A 24,127-nucleotide genomic window follows, 5' to 3' on the forward strand; every position below is an offset into this window, starting at 1 on the left:
CGGTATTTAAAAAGGAAGTTTGGCCAATGATTAAATTCAATTAAGCAAACATTTATTAATTACTTGTTGTTGTTTTTCCAATGCAATCTACGTCCCTTCCCTTTATCTTAGGAAGGAAGGAATAAGCAGTAAGCACCTACTGTATGCCAGGCACTGTGCTAACCACCTCACAAATACGATTGCATTTGATCCTCACAGCCTCTCTGAGAGGCAGGGGCTGTTATGACCCCATTTTGCAGATGAGGAAAACTATTTCCCTTGCTTTGAGGCTTCTTTGTTTAGCAGGGACTGGTTTGCTTTTTTTTTTTTTTTTTTTTTTTATCCTCAGGTTTTGTACGGTGCCTAACCCATAGTAATAGATAGCATCCACTGCACCACCTAGCTGCCCTGAATTGGAAGTTAGAGGCGTTAGAGTGCCCAGGGCACCCAGCCTGGACTCAGGAAGACCTGAATTCAAATTTGGCCTCAGAGCCTTACTAGCTGCACAAGTCACTTAACTTTTGTCTGACTCAGTTTCCTTATCTGTAAAATGAGGATAGCATACTTCCCAGAGTGGTTGTGAGGAGCAAATAAAATAATATTTGTAAAGGGATTTGCAAACCTTGAAGAGCTATATAAAAATATATAAATATATATCAGTTGTAATATATATAATATATAATGATATATAAATTATTGCTACTAATAAATTCATTGAGGTAGGTGGTTTCTTTGATATTAGTCCATCTCTGTGTACCTATCCTGTTTGTCTCTTCTCCATGTGCTCTCCTAAATTCACCAAAGGGCTCCATACAAAGTTGCGGAAACCTTCCTTGCTTCCTCCTGCTAATGCAAGGATAGGGTGAAGTATAGGGGCTGCCCCCCAGGGATCCATCACTCTCATCGTGTGACCCACCCAGCTTCTCTTTTGATCACCCACTTCTTTGATAACATTCTTTCTTCTTGGTTACTACTACTACTACCACTACTACCACTACTACTACCACTACTACCGCTACCACTACTACTACTACTACTACTACCACTACTACCACTACTACTACCACTACTACCGCTACCACTACTACCACTACCACTACTACCACTACTACCACCACTACTACTACCACTACTACCACTACTACTACCACTACTACCGCTACCACTACTACTACTACTACCACTACCACTACTACCACCACTACCACCACTACCACTACCACTACTACTACTACTACTACTACTACTACTACTACTACTGCCTAGCATAAGTGTAGTGCTTTAAGGTTTGCAAAATATTTTAGGAATACAACCTCATTTGATTCTGTAATAGGAGATAGGTACTATTATTATTCTCATTTTACTTATGAGGAAACTGAGGCAAACAGTAGTTAAGTGACTTGTCTAGGGTTCAACATCTAGAATTTGTTTGAGGCTGGATTGGAATTCAGGTCTTCCTGGCTCCAAGTCCAATGTTCTAATTCCTGTACCACCTAGCTGTGTTTCTTTATTTGTTACACACTACAGTCTACCTCCAGCTCCACATCTTATTTCCCTACCCACCTCTCCCCCGCCCCCTCAGCCACCATGTACCTGCCCAGGGACCTCATGTGATACTTATTTTCAGTTCTTTAAGTCTCGAGTGGTTAATATCGTGCAACCATATAATAATGTGAATGAAAAAAATTTAAAATCTATTAAGCACGTATTATGTGCCAGACACTGTACCATGTGCTGGATATAAAAAATAATTATATGAGACTGTCCCTGCCCTCAAGGACATTCTAACAGGGAAGACAATTTGAAAAGGGGAGTTCAGTTTAGAGGAGAAGCTAGGTAGCACTGCAGTGGATAGTGTGCTGGCCCTGGAACCAGGAAGACCTGAGTTCAAATCCAGCCTCAGATACTTATAAGCTGTGTGACCCTGGGCAAGTCAGTTAACCTTGTTTGTCTCAGTTTCCTTATCTAGAAAATGAACTGGAGAAGGAAATGGTGAAGAACCTCTCCAGTATCTTTACCAAGAAAACCTCCAACTCATGAAAAGTAAGATGTGACTGAAATATGACTGAACAACAAAAAAATTTAGAAAGCTACAGTGGGGAGGAAAGCAGCATGATTTTGGAGATACCTGGGAAGTGGTATATGGTATCTGGCTCCAGGCAATAAAAGGGGAAACCTCAACTTTCAGAGGTGAGCCCAGGATCCTGGGGACACAGAGTTCTAGTGGGAGGAGGGTAAGGGTGGTCAGAGTGTATGTAACATGATTTTGAAATGACTTGGAATAGGGATTAAAAAGATAAGCCTTTCTTTCTGGGGGAAGTTGGAGGTTATTAAAGGACATTTACAATTTTCCAAAGGCAAGCCATCCTATTCTCTTCCTATTTAATTCTGAACCCAAATCATTATCCATTTATCTACCTGTCATACACACATATACATATATAAACACATATATGTATGTATGTAATTATCTGCACACACACATACGCACACCATACAGAGTCTATCCCCAAAGCCTTAGTGTAATTTTAAGCTATTAAAACTTAAACTTATAGGACATTTTATATATGAATATCAATGTGCATGTTTTATAAACATACAAAACACACATATGGAAAAGCTTGATTGGTTGTCCATATAATTGCATGTCATAATCTGGACACTAGAAATGTTTCATCCACTTGGTTTTTCTCATGTGTATGGTTAGACTACTAAGAGAACAACTATTAAGAACTATATGAAATTTTTAATGAGGATTTTCTACACATATTGAAGTCATCCTTACTGACAATATTAGTAGAGGACACGCAGGTTTCTGAAAGTGATATTTCTTGGTAGACAACATTTTGTCTGTCACATAATTGACAAAAGAGGTAGAAAATGCCAGGATCCTCTTGTGTTTACTGTTTCTTGAATATAAAAGGTTGCATTATCTCAAGGACCTTTTCTAACAAGGTGTCTTCTATATACACATCAAGATTTTTTAAGATTAGTTGAAAAGCATAGCAACAAAGCAAAGCATAAGCCAAGGATACTTATATTCCCTGTTTGCTATTGTCATAGAGTACATCCAGTGCGGATTCCAAGTTGAAAGGTAATCCCTATGGATGAAGAGGTCCTTCTGATGCTCTGGCTTGTGGTTAGCATCATTTTAGACACACTGCTCCCTAAAACATTGTAAAACCTCCTGGAAGAGATTCATGACCTGGTTCTGTGACTGCCATCCTCATCCTGCCATTTTTAATAGTAATTATCTTTCTCCTTTCTTCCATTACTGATGTGATATTTGCTCTAACTAGACAACGATCTAACTGCTCACAAGTAACTTCTCCTGGAATGACTTCCATGCCAGTTACCTATTGTTTCCGGTCAGTTTTCTGATTTTTTTTGGGAAATATCCATGTCTTTGACCTTTTTCATTCATAGATTCTGAATCATATTTTCCAATATAGATTCTGCCATCCTTCTATATACCTGCTTTTGTGCTGAAGTTACCAAGTATCAGGGAATGTGTTAAGTTAGCCAGGCTCTTCGTAGAAGTTCTCCTTTTTTCATCCTCTGAGACAGATGTTGGTGCAAAAGTTTCAATTTCTTTTATGGCGATCTTTTTGTTCTTGTGTTCGCTGTCAGCATCATAAGCAGTATGAGTTGGCGTTCTTCTTATTATTTCCTGGTTAAAAACAACTCTGCCAATCCTCTCTTTTTATTTCTCTGAGGTGAACCAGTGAGTTGTACTTTTCATTTGCCTACAACTCTTTAAAAATGATTTTTGGCTTAATCTAAGAATGCTAATCAATTTCCCCACAGGATAGCAACTCATTGATGATGAGTTATTTAGTAACTAAATTGATATTTGTGGATGGTCTGAGAGCTTTGTAATTCTTAGTATCCTCCATCCCATTTTTTTTGCCTTTGGGGAAATGGAAGGGGATAACACTGTGCTTAAGCAAATTTTAGATATATGTTTTGTAGTTCTTTGTGGCTAAAAAAGTCATCACTCTCTGTCCAGTCTTCCCTGATTGAGGTAGGCTGGTTCATAGACAAGACAGTCTATCATCAAGTCAATATCCTTTTGTGTTGCTCAGTCATGTCCAACTCTCTGTGACCCTATCTTAGTTTTTCTTTGCAAATCTACTGGAATGATTTGCCATTTCCTTCTCTAGCTCATTTCACAGATGAGGAAACTGGGGCAAACAGGGCTAAGTAACTTTCCCAGGTTCACACAGCTAGTCTGTGTTTGAGGCTGGATTCTGACTCCAGGAATGGCGCTCTATCCACTGCACCACCTAGTTCCCCTGTGCCAGAGCTTAAACTACATTGTAATAGACTTCGGATACTAAGAGTCATCTTTACACCATGATAGGATATTGGAATAGAAATTTAGAGGCAGCAAATATTTTGTAGGATTCTTGAATATACTTTTCTAATGAAGTAGTCGTAACATGACAAGATATCACAAAATACAAAAAAACACCTGTTCAGCAAACACTTTAATACTGTAGAGCACTGTGCTGGGTTCTTGAAGCGATACAAAATTTAGTTATGATGTGGTTACTGCCACCAACGATCTTGCTATCTAGCAAGCAACACATAGAAAATGCCCAACATATTTAATGTTGGTGACTGAGCACCTCCAAAATGGAAACTCCCCCATGGAATTTCAAAGATCAGAAATGAGGATAGCCTGTTTGATTATAATTCTGCATGTTCTAAAAACCTATTTTAGGATGCTGCTGTTCTGAAGACGTGTTCTTTCTTTAAAAAGTATTTTATTTTATTTCACTTATTTTTGAACACATCCTTCTCCCTTGTCCACCCAGAGGTATGATATATCACCCTCATAGTCCTTTGCCCTTATTTATCTCTTTTCCTCCCAGAAATGTCACAAATACTGCTTTTGTTGAAGATGCATCTTTCTTTAATTGATGATTAGTCTTATCTTTGAAACACATTTTATTTCGGGTGAGTTAAAATTTGAGCTCCTTTTAAAAAAATAATCTTATTCCATTCTTTTCTCTAATTTCTCATGACTGTAGAATAATTCCAGGTTACTTGAATAGACATTTCTTCATATTTGAAGATCTTCTATTGACTTTTTGAAAAATTTGGAGTTTTTTATTGAAATTGTGAAGCTTCATCACTATGTACCTTGATGTTTCAAACATGCATTTTTCTTTCTGGCAGTGATCTGTCAATTAGATTGATCAGTGATTTGTTGTATAAATTTCAAAGTTTTGGACTTTTATTATTTCCTGTGGCATCCAGATTTTTTGATTTATCATGTTTTTTGGAAGACCTATAATCCTTAAATTATATCTGTGCATCCTGTCTTTGATAAATTAGCGTGTGATTCATAGAACACAATTTATTTCATTTAAATATTTATTAAACTTCTACTGAATACAAATCTCTGTGCTATCTACTGTGAATAAAAAAGGAAAAAACACCTAGCTTCTCTCCTCTAGGAGCTTACAGTCTGGGGGTGGAGGGAGGGAAGGGAGAAATATATATGCAAATAAAATATGAGTCAGAAAATGATTAAATTTATATATTTATTTCTATATTCATTCATTGAACAAATATTTATTGGGTACCTAATAATAGGAGTTTCCCCAGGGGGTAAGGGCCAGTGGGAATAGTCCCCCAGGTTATGTTGGCATGTCTGTCCTTGACTCTGTGCATCCCTGTGATTAAGGTAAGCTCCCCTATAGATCTTAGCACAGTACTTGGCACATAGTAAGAGCTTAACAAATATTTGTCAGATAAATGTTTAAATGAATAAAGGAGTAAAGGAAAAAAAAATCAAAGGACAGGATGAAATAATATATTCCCAAAGAGAAAACTTCAACTTTAATCCACTCAAGATGACATTATCATAGTTTTTTCCAAGAAAGAAAATCTTCTATATTGCTTGAATCTATTACCATGCAGATTTGGTGTGCAAAACAGTAATATAGAAACTGCCACTTTATTTCAGAAAACACATGACCCTCATCCCCTCTCCCCAGTAATATCGTAATTGGAGGAAGGCTCCCCTTTGCACTTCCTTCTTCCTCTGCCACTAAAGACTCCCCAATGAGGAGACAGGCCATTTCCAATATTTTCAGTCTGATGTAGATCTGCAAAGAGAAGAATGTCATAGATGGTATCAAGTGGTACAGAAAGTCTATTCGAAATGAGGAACCAATGATGTCACAAACTTTGATATCACATTAAAAAAAAATGCCAGAGTGACAGGCTTTACAAATACTGTTTGTTCATGGAGAGACTGGTGTTAAGCATTGTTTATGCTACTGGCCAATGATCCATGTACATGGATGGCTGGTCTGTGAGTTCCATGGGGGATGTCTAGTAAGGAGAGGTTAGACACAAATAGAGGTAACTCTATACCCCCTAAAATCCAATATCCCTCAAAGCAGGCATGGGCTACTTCACAGAGCATAGGTTTACAGATTTGAACCCTGGTTCTCTGAATCCAAGTCTCATACTTGGGACCGTTTTGTCACTCACTTTTGTCTTTCTCCATTGGCTAGCACAGTTCTTGGCACATAGGAAATACTTAATAAACACTTGTTGATGAATTACTCAAAATGAACACTTCAGGATGTCTAAGATCTGGATTTTCTTTAGGTGTGGATATGCCCTCCTCCATTGTGTTAGACTGTGAACTTCTTGAGAGTAGGAATTGTTTTCTTGGCCTTTCCTTTTATTTTTAGTGCTTAAAATTGTGCCTGGTATATAGTAGGAGCTTAACAAATGCTAACTGACTGACTGATGCTGCAGATTAGAACCTACCTAAAATATACTCTATATATAGTATTCAAGAGTTCCTGGGGCCAAAAACATTCATCATCCTGTAGAAGCCTGGTGAACCTCTACGAACTTAAATAGACTGGCCCTTGGATAAGATGTATCTATATCTATATCTATATCTATATCTATATCTATATCTATATCTATATCTATATCTATATCTATATCGCTCATCACTAGGCTTATACTCAGACTTTCCAGCTTTGGAAGTGTCTTCAAGAGCCCAGAATTGATTACTTTGCCTCACAAAGTTATTAGAGAAGGACTTTAGTGGGATGACAAAAATAATAACTGTCATTCACAAAATCCTTTAAGATTTGCAAAATTTGTTTTACAAAATTATCTGATTTTATCCTCACAACAGCCCTGGGTGGTAGGAGCTATCATTATTTTTATTTTATAAATGGGAAAACCAAGGCAGACAGAAGTTAAGTGCCTTGCCTAAAGTCACAAAGTGCTATTAGGCCTGAAGGAGACACAATAAATTCTAGGAGGAGAGGGAGAACTTTGAGCTGGGGGAATCTAGGAAGCCTTAATGCAGGAGGTAGTATTTGAAATGAGTCTTGAAAGATTTCAGTTGGTGGAGATGGGGAGTGATGATGAGAGGTCTTCCTAGATGTGTCTTTTAGTGACTAATTTAGTGACTAAATTTTAAACTTGGGGGGAGAGTTTAACAGTTTGATTAGGAGAGCCTGATCTATGAAGCTTAAAAGTATTATTTGAGACAATGATTGTGTTTCCTTGACAGGTGCAAACATCTCCATTATCACACCAATTTGATGAGGTGTAGGAAGGACCTTATACACTTGGCCTGGGTACTTAACCCAGTAATAATGATTAAGTTCATTAAATTATCCTCATCTGGGCTATCTTTATCATACTCTTTATACATAAGAGTTCACAGAAGTGGGAAATTACAGGATATTGGCAAACATTAAATAGTACAGTTTGACTAGAGGGTAGACTACATGAAAGGGAAAAGTATAAAATAAAATTGGGGAAATAGGCAGAGACAAGCATATGGAAAACTTTCAAAGCTAGAGTAATAATTTTGTATTTTGCTAGTCAGTAATAGGGAGCCACTGCAAATTTCTGAACAGAGAGTGATTTGATCTGGCTTCTGCTTTAGGAAGATCATTTTTGGCAGCTGTGTGAAGGATGAATTGGAGAAGGGAAAAACTGGAGAGAGAGATAGCAGTTAGGAGACCATTAGAACAATCCAGCTTCTCCCTTTTAATGAGTATCTGTACAAAATTGGCAGCAATTAAAAGGAAGGTACATATATCAGAGAGGTTTTATAGGTAGAAGAGGCAGGTATAGCTCTTACAGACTCTCAGTCAGAACATCGATACTACTTCTCCCCCTCACGATGCTAAGGGTTTCCCTGAATGAATGAAAGGTTGTTTCTCTAACTCTGTGTAGTTCATGAGCCCCCACCAGTGTGTTCCTCCTCACAATTGTCCGTTGATATCCATTAGACTTAATTAGTGGTATGGTATTATTAAGAACAGTTGGCAACTCATCTCCTTACCCAAAGTATGTGATATGCCCTCCCACAAGTACATATAGAGTCTAGAAGAAATTGAACTCAAGCTTAGTGAGCACTTGCTCGTGGTAAAGTAGTAAGTCATATCTCCTGGTTGATGGAAATCCTTTTCTCTTCTTTGTGAGGGGGCTCAAGAAGTTCTTTTTTGGAGTGTTGGAAGATCTTTTCTGGGATCCTTGAAGAGATATGAATCTTCCTGCCTGTTCTGGGATCCGAATGCAGGTACTGTTACCAGAGAGATTATGGAAAGATGGAAAAATCTAAAATGCTCCAGATTTCCAGCTCACAAGATCCTCTTCCAGTCAAAGGGACAGGGTGGAGAAAGAGATCTAGACTGAGGCTAAAACCAAGGCATGTTCTTCTTCCAACAGTCCCTTTGGTTCCTTTTCAGACATTTTGCTGGAATGCTTCTAATCCCCTTCCATAGGGATTAGTATTTTTCTGTTTGACTTAAGAGAACTGAACAAGAAACAGTGGGCAGACATTGTAAAGGGGCAGATGTAGGCTGTACCAGGAAGAACTTGCTGACGATGAAAGGTAATCCAAAACGGAATGAAATAGCTCATGAAGGAGAGAGTTCCCTGTCATGGGAAGTCATCAAGGAGAGGCTGGAGGTACTTGTCAGGTATGTTGTCAAAGGGATTCTAATTCAGGTAAAGGTTGGACCAGATGGCTTCTGAGGTCCCCTCCAACTCAGATTCTGAAATTTGGGGATTTGCAGCCTTGTGACTGGATGTCAGGAAGACTATTTCAGAAGGCTGCTCTTTGAGAAAAATAATTATGGCTCCACCTTTTGGGTGACAGTGTTGATTTTATATAATAGACTGAGTGTATTATTACAGCTGTTTCAACATCTATTGAATGCCAATCTATTTTCCTTTGAAGTAATTAAATTATTTTCCCATCATCAAATTAAACTCCATCCTTCTCAGTTAGAAGAGCTCTTTGATTTAAAACATTCATGCAGGATGGTTCTTTAGACAACTAAGAAAATGGAGTACATTTTCCAAATGTGATTTGATGAAATCACCAATTACAGTTGTAATTTATTCATTGTTGTCTTGTATTTATTACACCACCTGCTAATCCATTTCCTTTGTCCTACACAGTGGGAAATCAAAGTTTCTTTAGATTGGTGTCTTCCTGTATCAACAACTTAGGCTTGCTTATTTTTTTCCAATAAATTTCATTTCTATCAGTTTCAAGGATCTTACATACTAACAATGAAGGGAGGGGCAGAGATGACTTCTGCAAACTCAGTGGGATTTACTAAAAAACAAAGCTTCAGATTAGAGAGAAAACCTTTGTTAGATGCATGTGACTTCTGGCACCTGCACGCCCAATAGAACTGGATGCAGCTGAGAGGGTGGGGTTAAGAATTGAACCCATCATTGACCTTCCTGAGAAAGTCAGCCTCTCAGAACTCAAGGTCACTGTCTAAGACTGTAAGTTGAAAAGAAGGTGCTGACCTGCATTAGTAAAGGGAATTTCCTCACTTGGGAGTTCCCTATATCGATGAATTCATCCCGTTCCTATACCTATCCTATTTGCCCAAGACCTCAGGCAGCTTATACCATAGTCCATTGTATGTTACTTTCCTTTCAAGATTCACAGAAGGAAAACTATTGGTTTACTACATGAAACTCTCAAAGGTTGCATGGATCCTGCTCTTTCACTTCTTTTTGTCAGCCATCAGTTTTGTAACCACAGTAGAGAAGGCCAGAGGCTAGTCTACTTGTATCACAAATATTAGCTCAGTGGTTTTCATGCACTTGACTTTTATCTGCTGTCTGTTGTTGAGTGGTTTTAGTTGAGCCTGACTCTTTGTGACCCCATTTGGGGTTTTCTTGGCAAAGACACTGGAGTAGTTTGGCATTTCCTTCTCCAGCTCATTTCACAGATGAGAAAACTGAGGCGGATAGGTTGGGAGACTTACCTAGGGTCATGCAGCAATAAGTGTCTGAGGTCAGATCTGAATTCAGGTCTTCCTAATTCTATGCCTTGTGCTCTATCCACTGCATTACCTAGATGCCTTCTGCTCTCTGTAGGTAATCTGTCAATGTGAGGAGCCCTCACTAAGGCTGCTGCCTTCCTGCCCTCACAGTTAAACTACCTTGCCTCCCTCATGGTTGTGATACCTTCCATGGATTCGATTCAACTCAGCAAATTGTTCAAGTTGTCACGTTGTGCAGATTTAAAAAACAACAACAGGGAAAATCCTGCCTCGGACACTAGCTGTGTGACCCAGGACAAATCACCTAACCTTTGCTTCAGTTTCCTCATCTGTAAAATGGAAATAATAGGATCACCTACTGCAGAGACCTATTGCGATGATTTTCAAATCCTAAAGGGCTGTGTCAGTGTGACAGGGACTCCACCAGTGGGAACCCTCTTCTCAGAGACATTTTAGCCAGGCTATGTGGAAGATGCTGCACTCCTGCTTCCAGAAATGTGTGATGATGTATGATATAAGGACGCTGCTCCTGGATTGAGAGCGTGCATGGTTCTGACTGTTTTCAGTCTCCTTATCATGTGAGGAAGAGGAAGCTTTCATTTGGCTGTGGAGCCAGAACTGAGAGTGCTTAGCAAAGTGCTAATTCACAGGCTAATTTGGATCTTTTTCTTCTCTGAGGATGAGCAAGGAGGATGAGGACTTTCACCCAAAGCCGCCACGTGGCCTGTGAGTGTATGGTCCTGTCTCTGTGGGCTCATTTCTTTTCTCTTTTTAGGTGCATGAGGATGTACTAGTTTGTGACCTTGTGAGCTTCAGAAGATGGGAGAGTGAACCACTAGAGGTCCAGGAGCCAGAGTCAGGCCAGAATTTGGGGACTTCCCCAAGGAGCAGCCAAGATGCAATCCAGCTGTGGACTGGCCCTGAAGCCAGATGCTTGGTTCTACAAGAAGGAGGGATGGGGACAATGGGTATGCAACATTTGGAAGTGAGTCTTGTAGGGTGAATGCTTTGTAGAAGCTAGTTTTAGCTCATTCTCCCCAGGGACCAAGGTGGTATAGAGGTGAATGCCATCAGCCAGTGTGTGTGTGTGTGTGTGTGTGTGTGTGTGTGTGTGTGTGTGTGTGTGTGTGTGTGTGTGTGTGTGTGTGTGTGTGTGTGTTGGGGGGGGCATGTTTGTACTTCTTCCCATGCTCTCTTTTCTTAGTAAATATCCTTTCATAAGAGGTCATCAATCTTAATTGTTTTAATGACATAGACTGTAATTCACTGATGAGTAATACTGAGGGGAAGACACAGGAATGACAGCTTGAGCCATTAGCACTAGAGAAGAACTCATAACTCCTTCGGGCTGTTACCTTTGGAATCCTGAGAAGGAAAGGTGGTCTTGCTCAGAGATCCAGATCGTCAGTGTGTGCAGGACTTAGGGTAAGGACTTCTAGAACTTAGTTAAAGGTTTATACTATCTGTGGTTATTATTATTTTTGTAATATTTATATTTAGAATTCATGTAGATTTATTTGTAAATAAAAACAAATATAACTTATGTTTATTTTTATTTATAAATGAATTTAAATAAAAATATTTTATATTTATTTGCCAATACATTTAAATAAAATATAGGTTGTATTTTTATTTGCAAATAAATATTTAATATTTTTAAATTTATAAATCTAAATAAAATATTTTATTTTTATTTACACATAAATTTAACATATTTCATATTTACTTTTATTTATAAATTTTAAAATTGTAAGTAGAAATTTATTTCTATTTCTAATATTTTCTATTAACTGTTTCTATCGTATGTACATACTTCTACAGAAATGGGAGTTTTTTATTGTTGGAACTGAATTTCCAAGCCAGGATTCAACCTAGATCCTTTGACTCCAGATTCCAGGCTCTTTCCATTACACAAATAAGGACTACACCAGTGGCTGGCATTCATATCTCACTTTCAGGTTCACAGGTATCTTTATGTAGGTTATCTCAGATGATTCTCATAATCCTGGGATGTAGATACTTTCATTATCTTTGTTTTACAAATGAGGAAACTGAGGCAGAGAGCCCAAGCTGACCCAGCTAGTAAATGGCTGAGGCAGGATTTGAACTCTGATCCCTCCCAACTCCAATTCCAGTAGTCTAGCCGCTGTGCTACCTCCCTTATGCCTAACTGTAGGCTATGCCCCTCAGAACCAGACGTGTCAGCTGGACGTAATTGAAAGAACTCTGGATATATAATCAGAGGACTTCTATTCAGATCCTGGGCTTTAGGGAAGTTGCAGCCCTGCTGAGCCTCAGTTTCCTCTAGATGATCTCAAGCTGGAAAGTGTCCAGAGGACAGTCAGGAAACTATCGACCAGCTACAAGTCCAATGGACAGTGTTGGACTTGGAGTCAAGAAGACTGCCACTTGAATCCTATCTCAAACATCTACTAGCTGGGTGACCCTGACTAGGCACAACCTCTCTCAGCCTCAGTTTTCTTACCTGTAAAATGGAGATAATAATAGAACTATGCATGAGATAATGTAATATAAAAAGTAAAGGACTTTTCAAACCTTAAGGTACCAAATTAATGCTAGTTATTAATTATTATTGCCATTATTTTGCCATATGAAGAATTATTGAAAGAACTAGAAGAGAAGAATTAAGGTGACGTAGGGAACTGATAGCTGGCCTCAGCTATTGGAAGAACTTCTTGGACCAAGGGAAAAAGCTAGGAGTGACAGATGTGAATTATAGGGACACTGATCTTGGCTGATGGAAAACACCACATTTTTATTGTTCAGTCGTTTCTTACTCTTTGTGACCCCATTTGGAGTTTTCTCGGCAAAGATGCTGGCAAATTTTTGTCATTTCTATTTCCGGCTTACTTTACAGAGGAGGAAAAAGGCAAACAGGGTTAGGTGACTTGCCCAGAGTCACACACAACTCAGACTTTCCAGACTCCAGATCCGTCACTCTGGCCACTGTGCCACCCAGATGTCTGAGCCTCGAATGGTGTCTTTCCATAAATGTCGAAAGTCATAATCACATCAGAGGAGTTTTTCTTTTTCCCTTCCTGGCCTTGAATTAAGTTATAAGTATCAAGGGCAGTAAGTATCACAGTCTTGCGGAAGTGAACAATCTATGCTACCAGCCCAAAGAGCTGTTAGGATGGCAGGTTGAAGGTCACAGGATAAAGTCATTACGTTATCATTATCATCACTAATAATAATACTAATAATAACAACCAGCATTTATTTAGTACTTAAGGTTTGCAAAGTATTTTATACACCTCATTTCAGTTGATTCAGTTCTATCATTATCCCCATTTTACAGATAGGAAACTGAGGCTGAGAGGTTTTTTTTGTTTTTTTGTTTTTTACCATCCCAGGGTCACACAACTGGTAGATATGAGGTAGGATTTAGACAAAGGTCTTCTTTATTCCAAGTCCAACACTGTCCAATGGACATGTACCTGATCTACAGTCCCTTGACCACCCTCATTGTTCTCCTCTGGACACTTTCCAGCTTATCAATTTCCTTTTTAAACCACAGGATTGAACCAGCCACCTTACTTCAGATAGTTCAGACTAGGGAGAATACAGAAAGACTGTTCTTCCCTCATGCTGGATACATTACTTTTCTTCCTCTTCTTCATCAATCACTACAGTATATAGAGCTATGGGATTTGCAAATATCATCTCATTTTATCCTCACAACCACTTTGGGAGGTAGGTGTGATTATTATCCCCATTCTGCAGATGAGGGAACTGAGGCACACCCAGGGTCACAAAGCCATTAAGGCTGGATTAAAGCTCTTCTTGACTCCAGGTACAGCACTCCTGCACTCCTAGATGCCACTTTTTTTTAAAAAAATTTATTTCTTTATTTATTTAACTTTTAACATTCATTTTCACAAAATTTTGGGTTCCAAATTTTCTCCCCTTTTGTCCCCTCCCCCCACCCCAAAACTCCAAGCGTTCTAATTGCCCCTGTCTGCCAATCTGCCCTCTCTTCTATCATCCCTCTCTGCCCTTGTCTCCATCCTATACCCCTTTACCTTTATTTCTTATTTCCTAGTGGCAAGAACAGTACTCGACAGTTGTTCCTAAAACTTTGAGTTCCAACTTCTCTTCCTCCCTCCCTCCCCACCCCTTCCCTTTGGATGGCAAGCAATTCAATATAGGCCAGATCTGTGTACTTTTGCAAATGACTTCCATAATAGTAGTGTTGTGTAAGAACTAATTATATTTCCCTCCATCCTATCCTGTCCCCCATTACTTCTGTTCTCTCTTAGATCCTGTCCCTCCCCATGAGTGTTGACCTCAAATTGCCCCCTCCTCCCCATGCCCTCCCTTCCATCATCCCCCCCACCCTGCTTATCCCCTTATCCCCCACTTTCCTGTATTGTAAGATAGATTTTCATACCAAAATGAGTGTGCATTTTATTCCTTCCTTTAGTGGAATGTGATGAGAGTAAACTTCATATTTTTCTCTCACCTCCCCTCTTTATCCCTCCACTAATAAGTCTTTTGCTTGCCTCTTTTATGAGAGATAATTTGCCCCATTCCATTTCTCCCTTTCTCCTCCCAATATATTTCTCTCTAACTGCTTGATTTCATTTTTTTAAGATATGATCCCATCCTCTTCAATTCACTCTGTGCACTCTGTCTCTATGTGTGTGTGCATGTGCATGTGTGTGTGAAATCCCACCCAGTACCCAGATACTGAATAGTTTCAAGAGTTACAAATATTGTCTTTCCATGTAGGAATGTAAACAGTTCAACTTTAGTAAAGTCCCTTATGACTTCTCTTTGCTATTTACTTTTTCATGCTTCTCTTCATTCTTGTGTTTGAAAGTCAAATTTTCTTTTCAGCTCTGGTCTTTTCATCAAGAATGCTTGAAAGTCCTCTATTTCATTGAAAGACCAATTTTTCCCCTGAAGTATTATACTCAGTTTTGCTGGGTAGGTGATTCTTGGTTTTAGTCCTAGTTTCTTTGACTTCTGGAATATCCTATTCCACGCCCTTCGATCCCTTAATGTAGAAGCTGCTAGATCCTGATTGTATTTCCACAGTACTTGAATTGTTTCTTTCTAGCTGCTTGCAATATTTTCTCCTCGACCTGGGAACTCTGGAATTTGGCCACAATGTTCCTAGGAGTTTCTCTTTTTGGATCTCTTTCAGATGGTGATCTGTGGATTCCTTGAATACTTATTTTGCCCTCTGGTTCTAGAATCTCAGGGCAGTTTTCCTTGATAATTTCATGAAAGATGATGTCTAGGCTCTTTTTTTTGATCCTGGCTTTCAGGTAGGCCCATAATTTTTAAATTGTCTCTCCTGGATCTATTCTCCAGGTCAGTTGTTTTTCCAATGAGATATTTCACATTATCTTCCATTTTTTCATTCTTTTGGTTTTGTTTTGTGATTTCTTGGTTTCTCATAAAGTCATTAGCCTCCATCTGTTCCATTCTAATTTTGAAAGAACTATTTTCTTCAGTGAGCTTTTGAATCTCCTTTTCCATTTGACTAATTCTGCTTTTGAAAGCATTCTTCTCCTCATTGGCTTTTTGAACCTCTTTGGCCAATTGAGTTAGCCTATTTTTCAAGGTGTTATTTTCTTCAGCATTTTTTTGGGTCTCCTTTAGCAGGGTGTTTACTTGTTTTTCATGCTTTGCTTTCATGTCACTCAATTCTCTTCCCAGTTTTTCCTTCACCTCTCTAACTTGATTTTCAAAATCCTTTTTGAGCTCTTCCATGGCCTGAGCCCATTGAGTGGGCTGGGATACAGAAACCTTGACTTCTGTGTTTTTCCCTGATGGTAAGCATTGTTCTTCCTCATCAGAAAGGAAGGGAGGAAATGCCTGTTCACCAAGAAAGTAACCTTCTATAGTCTTATTTTTTTTCCCTTTTCTGGGCATTTTCCCAGCCAGTGACTTGACTGCTGAGTGTCCTCTCCACCCCCACCTCTCCTCCAGATCCGCCCAGCCAGCACTTGGGGCCTGAGATTCAAATGCTGCTTCCCAGCCTCAGGGCTTTGGGCAGGGGCAGGGCTGCTGTTCAGTGTGAGATTAAGTTCAGGTGCTCAAGTCAGGGCAGGGCCACCTCACGGGCTCCGTTCCCTCAGGGAGTTTATGCAGAGATCTTCAACAATGGATCCAGGCTCCTGCCTGCTTGGGGATCCCTGGTCTGCTCCTGCCTCCGCTGCTGCCTCCCGAGGGGGCCTGAGTTATGGGGGCACCCCACTCCCCTCTCGACCCGTCAAAGAGACCCTCTCACTGACCCTTGTCACCTGTGGGTGGAAGGACCTGTGTGGCTGCTGGAGATTCCGTCCCTGAAGCCTGCCTGGATCTGCTCCTTTCAGCGCTGTGCCACCAAGGCAGGGTTGGGCTCTGCTCTGGGTCCGGGGCACGAGGGACCTTTTGCGAGAGGTTTTCAGGCTCTCTGAAGCAGAAATCTCATCCGCTCCATTCTGTGGCTTCTGCTGCTCCAGAATTTGCCCATGGTTCTTTTTGTTACAGGTATTTTATGGGCAGTGGGTTCGGAGGTAGCATATGTGCGTCTTTCTACTCCGCCATCTTGGCTCCGCCCCCCACCCCCAGATGCCACTTTTGAAGCCTAAGATTCTATTGGCTTTTTTTAAAGACTACCATCTTGCACTGTTGACTTATCTTGAGGTTTTAGTTCACTAAGATCCCTAGGTTGTGGTTGTTTTGTTTTTTTTTCATACAAACCATTTTCTTGTGTATGACCTCCACCTCATGCTTGGAAAGTTGAATTTTTGAATCCAAGTGTAAGGCTTTGCATTCATCCCTATTAACTTCCATCTTAGATTCAACCCAGCATTCCTTTCCCTCTTGAGACAACTTTGGGTTCTGTCTGTGATCCAACATTTTCACCATCTATGAATGTGTTTAATTTGAAAACTTGATTAGCATGTCATCAATGTCTTCATTTAAGTCATTGATAAAATGTCCCAAAGCTCAAGGTCAAGGATAATTCCCTGGGACACTCCATTACTGACCTATCTCCAAGGTGACCCTCACCAATTAATGACCATATTCTGTGTTTGGTCTTACAGCTTGGTCTGACTAATATAACTGTAGCATATATCTCTCCATTCCTTCTACTAGTGTAGTACAAGATATGTTGTTAAATGCTTTCCTAAAATATTTTAATCTTTTGAAAAAAATTAGCATTTATATACAACTTTAAGGCTTATAAAGTACTTTACAATTATTATCCCATTTTATCCTCACAATAACCTGGGAGGTAGGGTTTATTATTATCCTTATTTTACAGATGAGAAAACTGAGGCAGACAGTGTCTCGGTAAATGTGCAAATGTCGTTGTGCCACCTAGGTACTATTTTTGAGAAATAAGTCAAATGACTTTTTTTTTGTCAAAATGGTCAAATGTGCATGATTTTGGGGTGATAGTACTGAGTGCCTGGGGAGGCGATGGACGATCACATGTATAAAGTGCCTCACAGAACTTTTCAGTCAAAGGGGGGAGAAATTTCAGAAAATAGTTTGAAGAGGTATAGGGGTCAAAGGAAGGATTTTTCTTTAGAATATGAAATAGCTGATCATGTTGGGGTTTTTTCCACTGCAGAAAGTACACTAATAAAGAATGAAGTAAAGAAATTGAAGCCATTTGGAAGACTGAAGATGAATGGGAACAAGGTTACAGAGGGGATAGGATCCAGGGCACCTGTGAATTTGGTTTAGTTTTGGCAAGTAGGAGGGCCGTATTTGAGATTAAATTTAATTTGCCATTGATTAGGTTATCTTATCATGTAGCCAGCTTAGATGGATCAAAGATCTTTGCCTCCAGGGAGTTTAAAGACAGTAGAAGTAACAGTAATACTGAATAATAGGCATGTAAGAGAGGTGTAAAGTGCAATTTTTATCAGATAGTATTATGAAATGAGAAAATATCTGTGAGATCTGAGCCAGGAGAGTCACTAATAACAAGGGGCATCAGAGAAGACCTTATAGAGGAATTTGGGCTCTAAAAGGGCAGAAGTTGAGTAAAGGCATGTCTGGCAGGGAGAACAAAGCGCAAAAGAAGAGAGAAGGGAAGATTCAGGACACTCATAGGAGAAAGGGAGTGTTCTAATTCAATGTGATAGTGAATACTTAGTGGGGCACACAAGGAGCTAAGATTGGAAGTGTAACATCACACTGATTCACTAATTGAAACCCTATTGTCTACTGGATAAAATACAAAGTCTTTAATTTGACATCTAAGGCTCATCCCAAGTAAATGTATGTCAATTCTTAGTAAACCTTGAATGCCATATATTCCATACTGCCTTCTCTTGCATTTTGGTCATACCACCCAAACTGGACTGCTCACTGTATGCTCTATCACGCCTTTCTTCATAGAAGCCTTTCCCTACATCTGGAAGGCTCCCCTCTCCACGCATCCCTTATCTCAGCCTTTTAAAAATTCTGCTTTATCCTTTACGACTCCATTCAAATTCCCCCAGGAAGAAAAGAGAGAATGTGGCCATTTGGGTAGAGGGATTCAAGATGACTCGGGTTCACATCTTGCCTCACACTTATTGTGACCCTGGACAAGTCATGTCATTTCTCAGAGTCTCAGTTTCCTTAGATGTAAAATGTAGCTTGTAGCACCTACCTCACAGGGTCAGATAGATCCTCTCCCCTCCTCTCCTTATTTCTTCTTTCCTTCCTTCCCTTCCCCTCTCCCCCTCCCTTTCTCTCTCTCTCTCCCTCCCTCCCTCTTTCCCTCTCTCTCTCCCTTTTTCTCCCTATTCCTCTTCCTCTCCCTTTCTCTCCTCTTCCTTCCCCTTGTCTCTTCTCCTCTCCCCTCTCTCTCCCTCCTTCTCCCTCTCCTCTCTTCTCTTTCCCTCTCCTCATCTTTCCTGTCTTCTCCTCTCTGACAGATAAAAAACCGTTATTAAGCATTTATCCTGTGCCAATGCTAGGCTTTGTCAGATAGTGTTATCAAATGAGAAAATATCTGTGAAGAGCTTAGTATGGTGTCTGGCATATAATAGTCAACTGATAAATGCTTATTTCCACCTTCTCTTTCCCTCTGCACTAAGCACTGGGATAAAAATATAAGCAAACAAGACTGTTCTTGCCCACAATGAGCTCAAATTCCGATGGAGGATTTAAGCATTTAAGGAGAATTAGGAATATGGGGGTGGGGGTAGGGCAGGGCGTGGTGTGAGGATGCAGGATGGTGCTGGCCAGTGAAGGAGAAAGACCAGGTGAGGATCAAATGGGACAACACAGCCAAAGGGCTTCAAAAGCTGGAAATGTTTCTTGTTATACAAATGTTGGCCATTATTATCCCTTGACCTGGAGATGATTTTTGCTTCCTTTATCATGCACTTATCCTATTTTATTTTGCACTGTGATTATTAGTATATGTGAATTATCTCCTGTACCAAAAGGTAAGCTGATGGATAGATGTAGCCTTCCTATCTCCTCCAGGGCTTAGCCTGGGATTCTATGTGTACTAAGGGTATAATACATGTTAATTGAGTGAATGACCAAATAAACAAACAAACAAATGAATGAATGTGTCTGGGGCAAAAGGTTCAAACAGATAAAATTTAGCTTTAATGCTTGTCCATGTTTTCCGTTCCCCATCCTGTCTGAAAGGGCTGATTTCAGGATGGAGGTAAGGCTCACTTATAATTGATGCAGTGGTTTTTCCATCTCTCCTCTCCTTTCTTCTCTTCATCTTTCCCTCTATCCCTTCTTCTCTCCTTCTTTTCCTCCATTTACACTCAACCACTGAACCATTCTTCCTTCCATTGATCCCTTTAGCCTCATCTCCATTCAAACCCTTATCATTCTCTCATATTTTCTTCCATTTCTCCCTTATCCCTCCCTCATATATTCCTCCATTGACCTTTCACTCTATCCATCCTTCTAGTTTTTCTTTAGTCCGTCCATCCATCCATCCATCCATCCATCCATCCATCCATCCATCCATCCATCCATCCATCCATCCGTCTATCTATCTTTTGAACCATCCTTCCAGACACCAGACACCAGCCATACAGATAGCATTGTGTAGATTCAGGTCTGCAATAGAATGAAAAGTCCTGGGCTTTCCATCCTAGTCTCTTTTTCCCTATGCCACATTTCTAGGAAAGTCATGTAGATCCACAGCTGAACCCACACCCACACTAACTGGTCTTCACTGATTCAGCAGGATTTCTGCTCCTGGACCACCCTATCCCCTGCCCTTAAAAAAAAAAAAAACAACAACAACAAAACTAGTGGTCCTTAGTGCCTGAGGGTCATAAAATCTGCTTAAGGGCCCTGAATATGTTGGGGAAAATGTGACAGGATAAGTATGATGTAATTTAAGTATTTTGGCACAGAAAATGGAAAGGAATTACATTTCCTATTATCTTCCAACAGTTATTGAAAATGAAATGAAATATATGCTGTTCCTCTTACCCCTTCTCCCCCTCCCCCATCAAAGAATTTTTTTCCCCTTTTAAATACAATTTCTCTTGCAGTTTGTGCCTCTGCTTTGCATTCTTTTCCTTCCCTGGTGAGGAGGCATTTTGTTATGAAACATTCCAGGGGAAAAAATGAGCCAAAAAAAAGTGTGCTACTCCTTTAAAATATATTGCAAGAATCCTCATTTCCAGATTTTTATAGCAGCACTAGCTGGTATTCTAGCATGCAGTTTTGTAATTTATTCTGAACATTCCACTTAAACCTTTTTTCAATAGCATGATTTTATTAGAGTCAGCTCACTGGACTTTCCCAAAAAGGTATTTAAGATCAAATAAAACCAGTGCTTGGAAAAATATCATTACAATATGAAAGCAGTTACAAAAACATTAGTACTGCAAAGTTTTATTTCAAATGGCTGAGCCCGCTGCACCCCAGGTTACTCTACTTGGGCTCTTTAGGCGCTCTGCTGGGAGAAGTAGGCAAAAACTGCCATCCTGGCACTTTGGATTCTTTGGGGCATGTGTGGGGGGGATATAAAAATTTCCAGTGAGGCAGCAAAATTTTTAGTTTTGATCTTTAATGCTAAAAGCAAACTGCCCATCCTGCTTATATTATTTCTCCACTTGGTGGGGAGGGTAGGGTTCTCTTTCTTTGCTTATTGATGGGTATGAACATTTCAATTTCCTTTTTAAATCGACTTAAAAATACAAGTGAATCTTCAGAATAATTTTGTCCAGTCCCCTCATTTTATTTTTAAACATTCAATTTATATCATTATCTTAATACTTATTTTGAAAATGAGATTTACAGATGGTTTTTGTTTTTCTTATCTCAGGTAACTTTGGGGATTACCATCTCCCATGCCTTCTTTCACTTTCTACCTAGGATTGAAACCTTCCTTTTTAATAAAGAAAAATGACTGAGTAGAATCCACCAAATACAATCACCACATTGGGCAACGTATGCAGCATTCTACCACTTTAGCTTCTCACCTTTTCTCGGAGAGGAAGGAATCATGTTTTAATTAATTATTGTAATTTTTCAGTTTAGTTTTCTTTTAGGGATCTTTTCACTGATATTGTTGTAATCTGTGTATATAGTTTTCTGATGCAACTCCCTTCTGCATCAGTTCAAACAAACCTTCCCATATTTCTCTGAATTCCTTTCCTCTCTCTTTTCTCTTTCATTCCGTCTCTGTCCCCCACCTTCCCCATCCCCAATGCTCTCTTTCTCTGTGTGTGTCTCTCTCTATCCCCTGTAATTTAATTTGTAGAAAAAAGTTCCAATGAGGAAACTTGGTATCTGCGCAGCAGGCAGGTCTTAGAGAGTTGCCTGGGGCCCTGAGAGGTTAGGTGACTTGCCCAAAGTCAATCAATTGTTATATATTAGAAGCAGAACTTGAACCCAGATCTCCCTGCTGAGTAGCCCAGGTCTTTATCCACTATATCATGTGACCTTGCCATTTCTTATTGCAAAATATTTAATTGTGTTCATCTTCTGTTGTTTTTTTTTTTCCAACCATCCCCCAAATCATGGGCACCCATATTGTCTCTAGTTCTTTGCTGCCATGAATGTTTTGGTATCTCTTAGACCATGTCTTCTCTCTTTGCCTCCTTTGTGGCAGGTAGGGTGGTACAGTGGACAGAGAGGCAGACATGGGGACTGAATCATGCCCTGGACATGTACTAGCTGTAGGACCCTGGGCAAGTCAATCTTTCTCAGCCTCAGTTTCCTTATTTGCAAAATGGGGATAAAAAATAGCATCTACCTCCTAGGGTTGTAGTGAGGATCACTTGAAATGATATACCTTGAAAAGGACTTTGCCAACCTTAAAAGTGCTATGTAAATGTTACCTGTTTTTATGAGTTATTGAATCTCTTTCATTTTCTAGATGTGAAAGCTGAGATTTGAAGAGGCTCATTTATTTGTCCAAGGTCTCAAATTCACCATCTTTTATTCTGACTCTAGTGCTCTTTTGCCAACACTATGATGCCTGTGTCTAAAAGGAAAAAGGCACTTTAAAAATGTTTCGGAGTGGTAGCAAACTTTGATAGACTACTGTATTTGGAGCTAGGGAGTTTCATTTGGCGCCCTGCTCTGCCACATGTTACTGGTGTGACTGTGAATAAATCATATCACTGCTAAGGAAACTGAGACCTCCTTCATTGCATCTGTCCAATGATGAGTCTGGGTTAGAATTCCGAGGTTCTTAACATGGGGTCTCTGAATTTGTTTTAAAAATATTTATCAGTGTAGTTGGATTCATTTGTACTCCTATGTATTTTGTTTTTACTTTTAAGTCCATGATTCTGAGCAAGGGTCCAGAGGATTTCCCAGATGCCAAAGGGCATCATCCATGGTACCCAAAAGATGAAGGGCTAGATGATTCCTAGGATTCTTCCAGCTCTCAATCCTGTAATCAACCAGCATTTATTAAGCCTCTACTATATTCCAGACACTGTGCTAAGCACTAGGGATACAAAAAGAGATAAAAGTCATTCCCTGCCCTCAAGGAGCTTATGATGGAAGGGGAGAGATAACCTACAAACAAATATATACAAAGTAAACTCTAGTCAATATAAATAGGAAATACTGTACAGAGGGAAGGCACTAGAATTAAGAGGGATTGGGCTTCCTATGAAAAGATGGCACTCCGACTTTTTGCAAAATGGATTAGATGTTCATTCCTTATTTTCTTCTTCCTTGGTTTATTGGATGAACCCTGGTCCCATTCTTTTCTCCTAGCCAGTACTTCATAGGTCTAATTTCTATCATATTCTCTCCACTTACACAGCCACTATTCATTGAGATCCTCCTCATCTCTCTCTTGGACCACTGCGATGGTTCCTCGTTGTTCTTTCCCAAGTTCTCTCCCCTCTCTAGTCTGTTCTCCTCACAGCTGAGATTCCTAAAGCCCAGGTCTGACCTCTTCCTTCTCTTGTGGCCTTCTATTGTTTCTGTCTGACCTCTAAAGCCCTGGGTGAGCTGATTCTAACTTCCTTTATGGGTTGCTTGCCTAGGACTCTCCTGTACACTCTCTCTTCCAGCCACCCAGACCAATTTGCTGTCCTTGGGGCAAGTCAGCCAATCTCCCACCTCTCTCCTCTTGCACAGGCTCTCTATCCCCCCCACCCCTGCACCTGGTATGTGTTCTCTGGCACAAAGTCTGAATTAAATCCCAACAGAGTCAAGATTTAGACTCACATGTCCATTGAATTCATGTGTCCATTAAACCCAAGCCCTTTGAAGATAGGCATGATTTCCTTCTTATTTTTGTATCTCTGGTGCCTCCTACAATGCTTTACTTACAGTAAATACTCAACAAGAGCTTGTTTGCTTGAATTAAACTCAGGTCTGGACACTTTTCTCTGGGACTCTCACCCAAGCAGGACTCC

Source organism: Notamacropus eugenii, chromosome 2, assembly GCF_028372415.1.
Source record: "Notamacropus eugenii isolate mMacEug1 chromosome 2, mMacEug1.pri_v2, whole genome shotgun sequence".
In the NCBI taxonomy this organism is placed as follows: Eukaryota; Metazoa; Chordata; class Mammalia; order Diprotodontia; family Macropodidae; genus Notamacropus; species Notamacropus eugenii.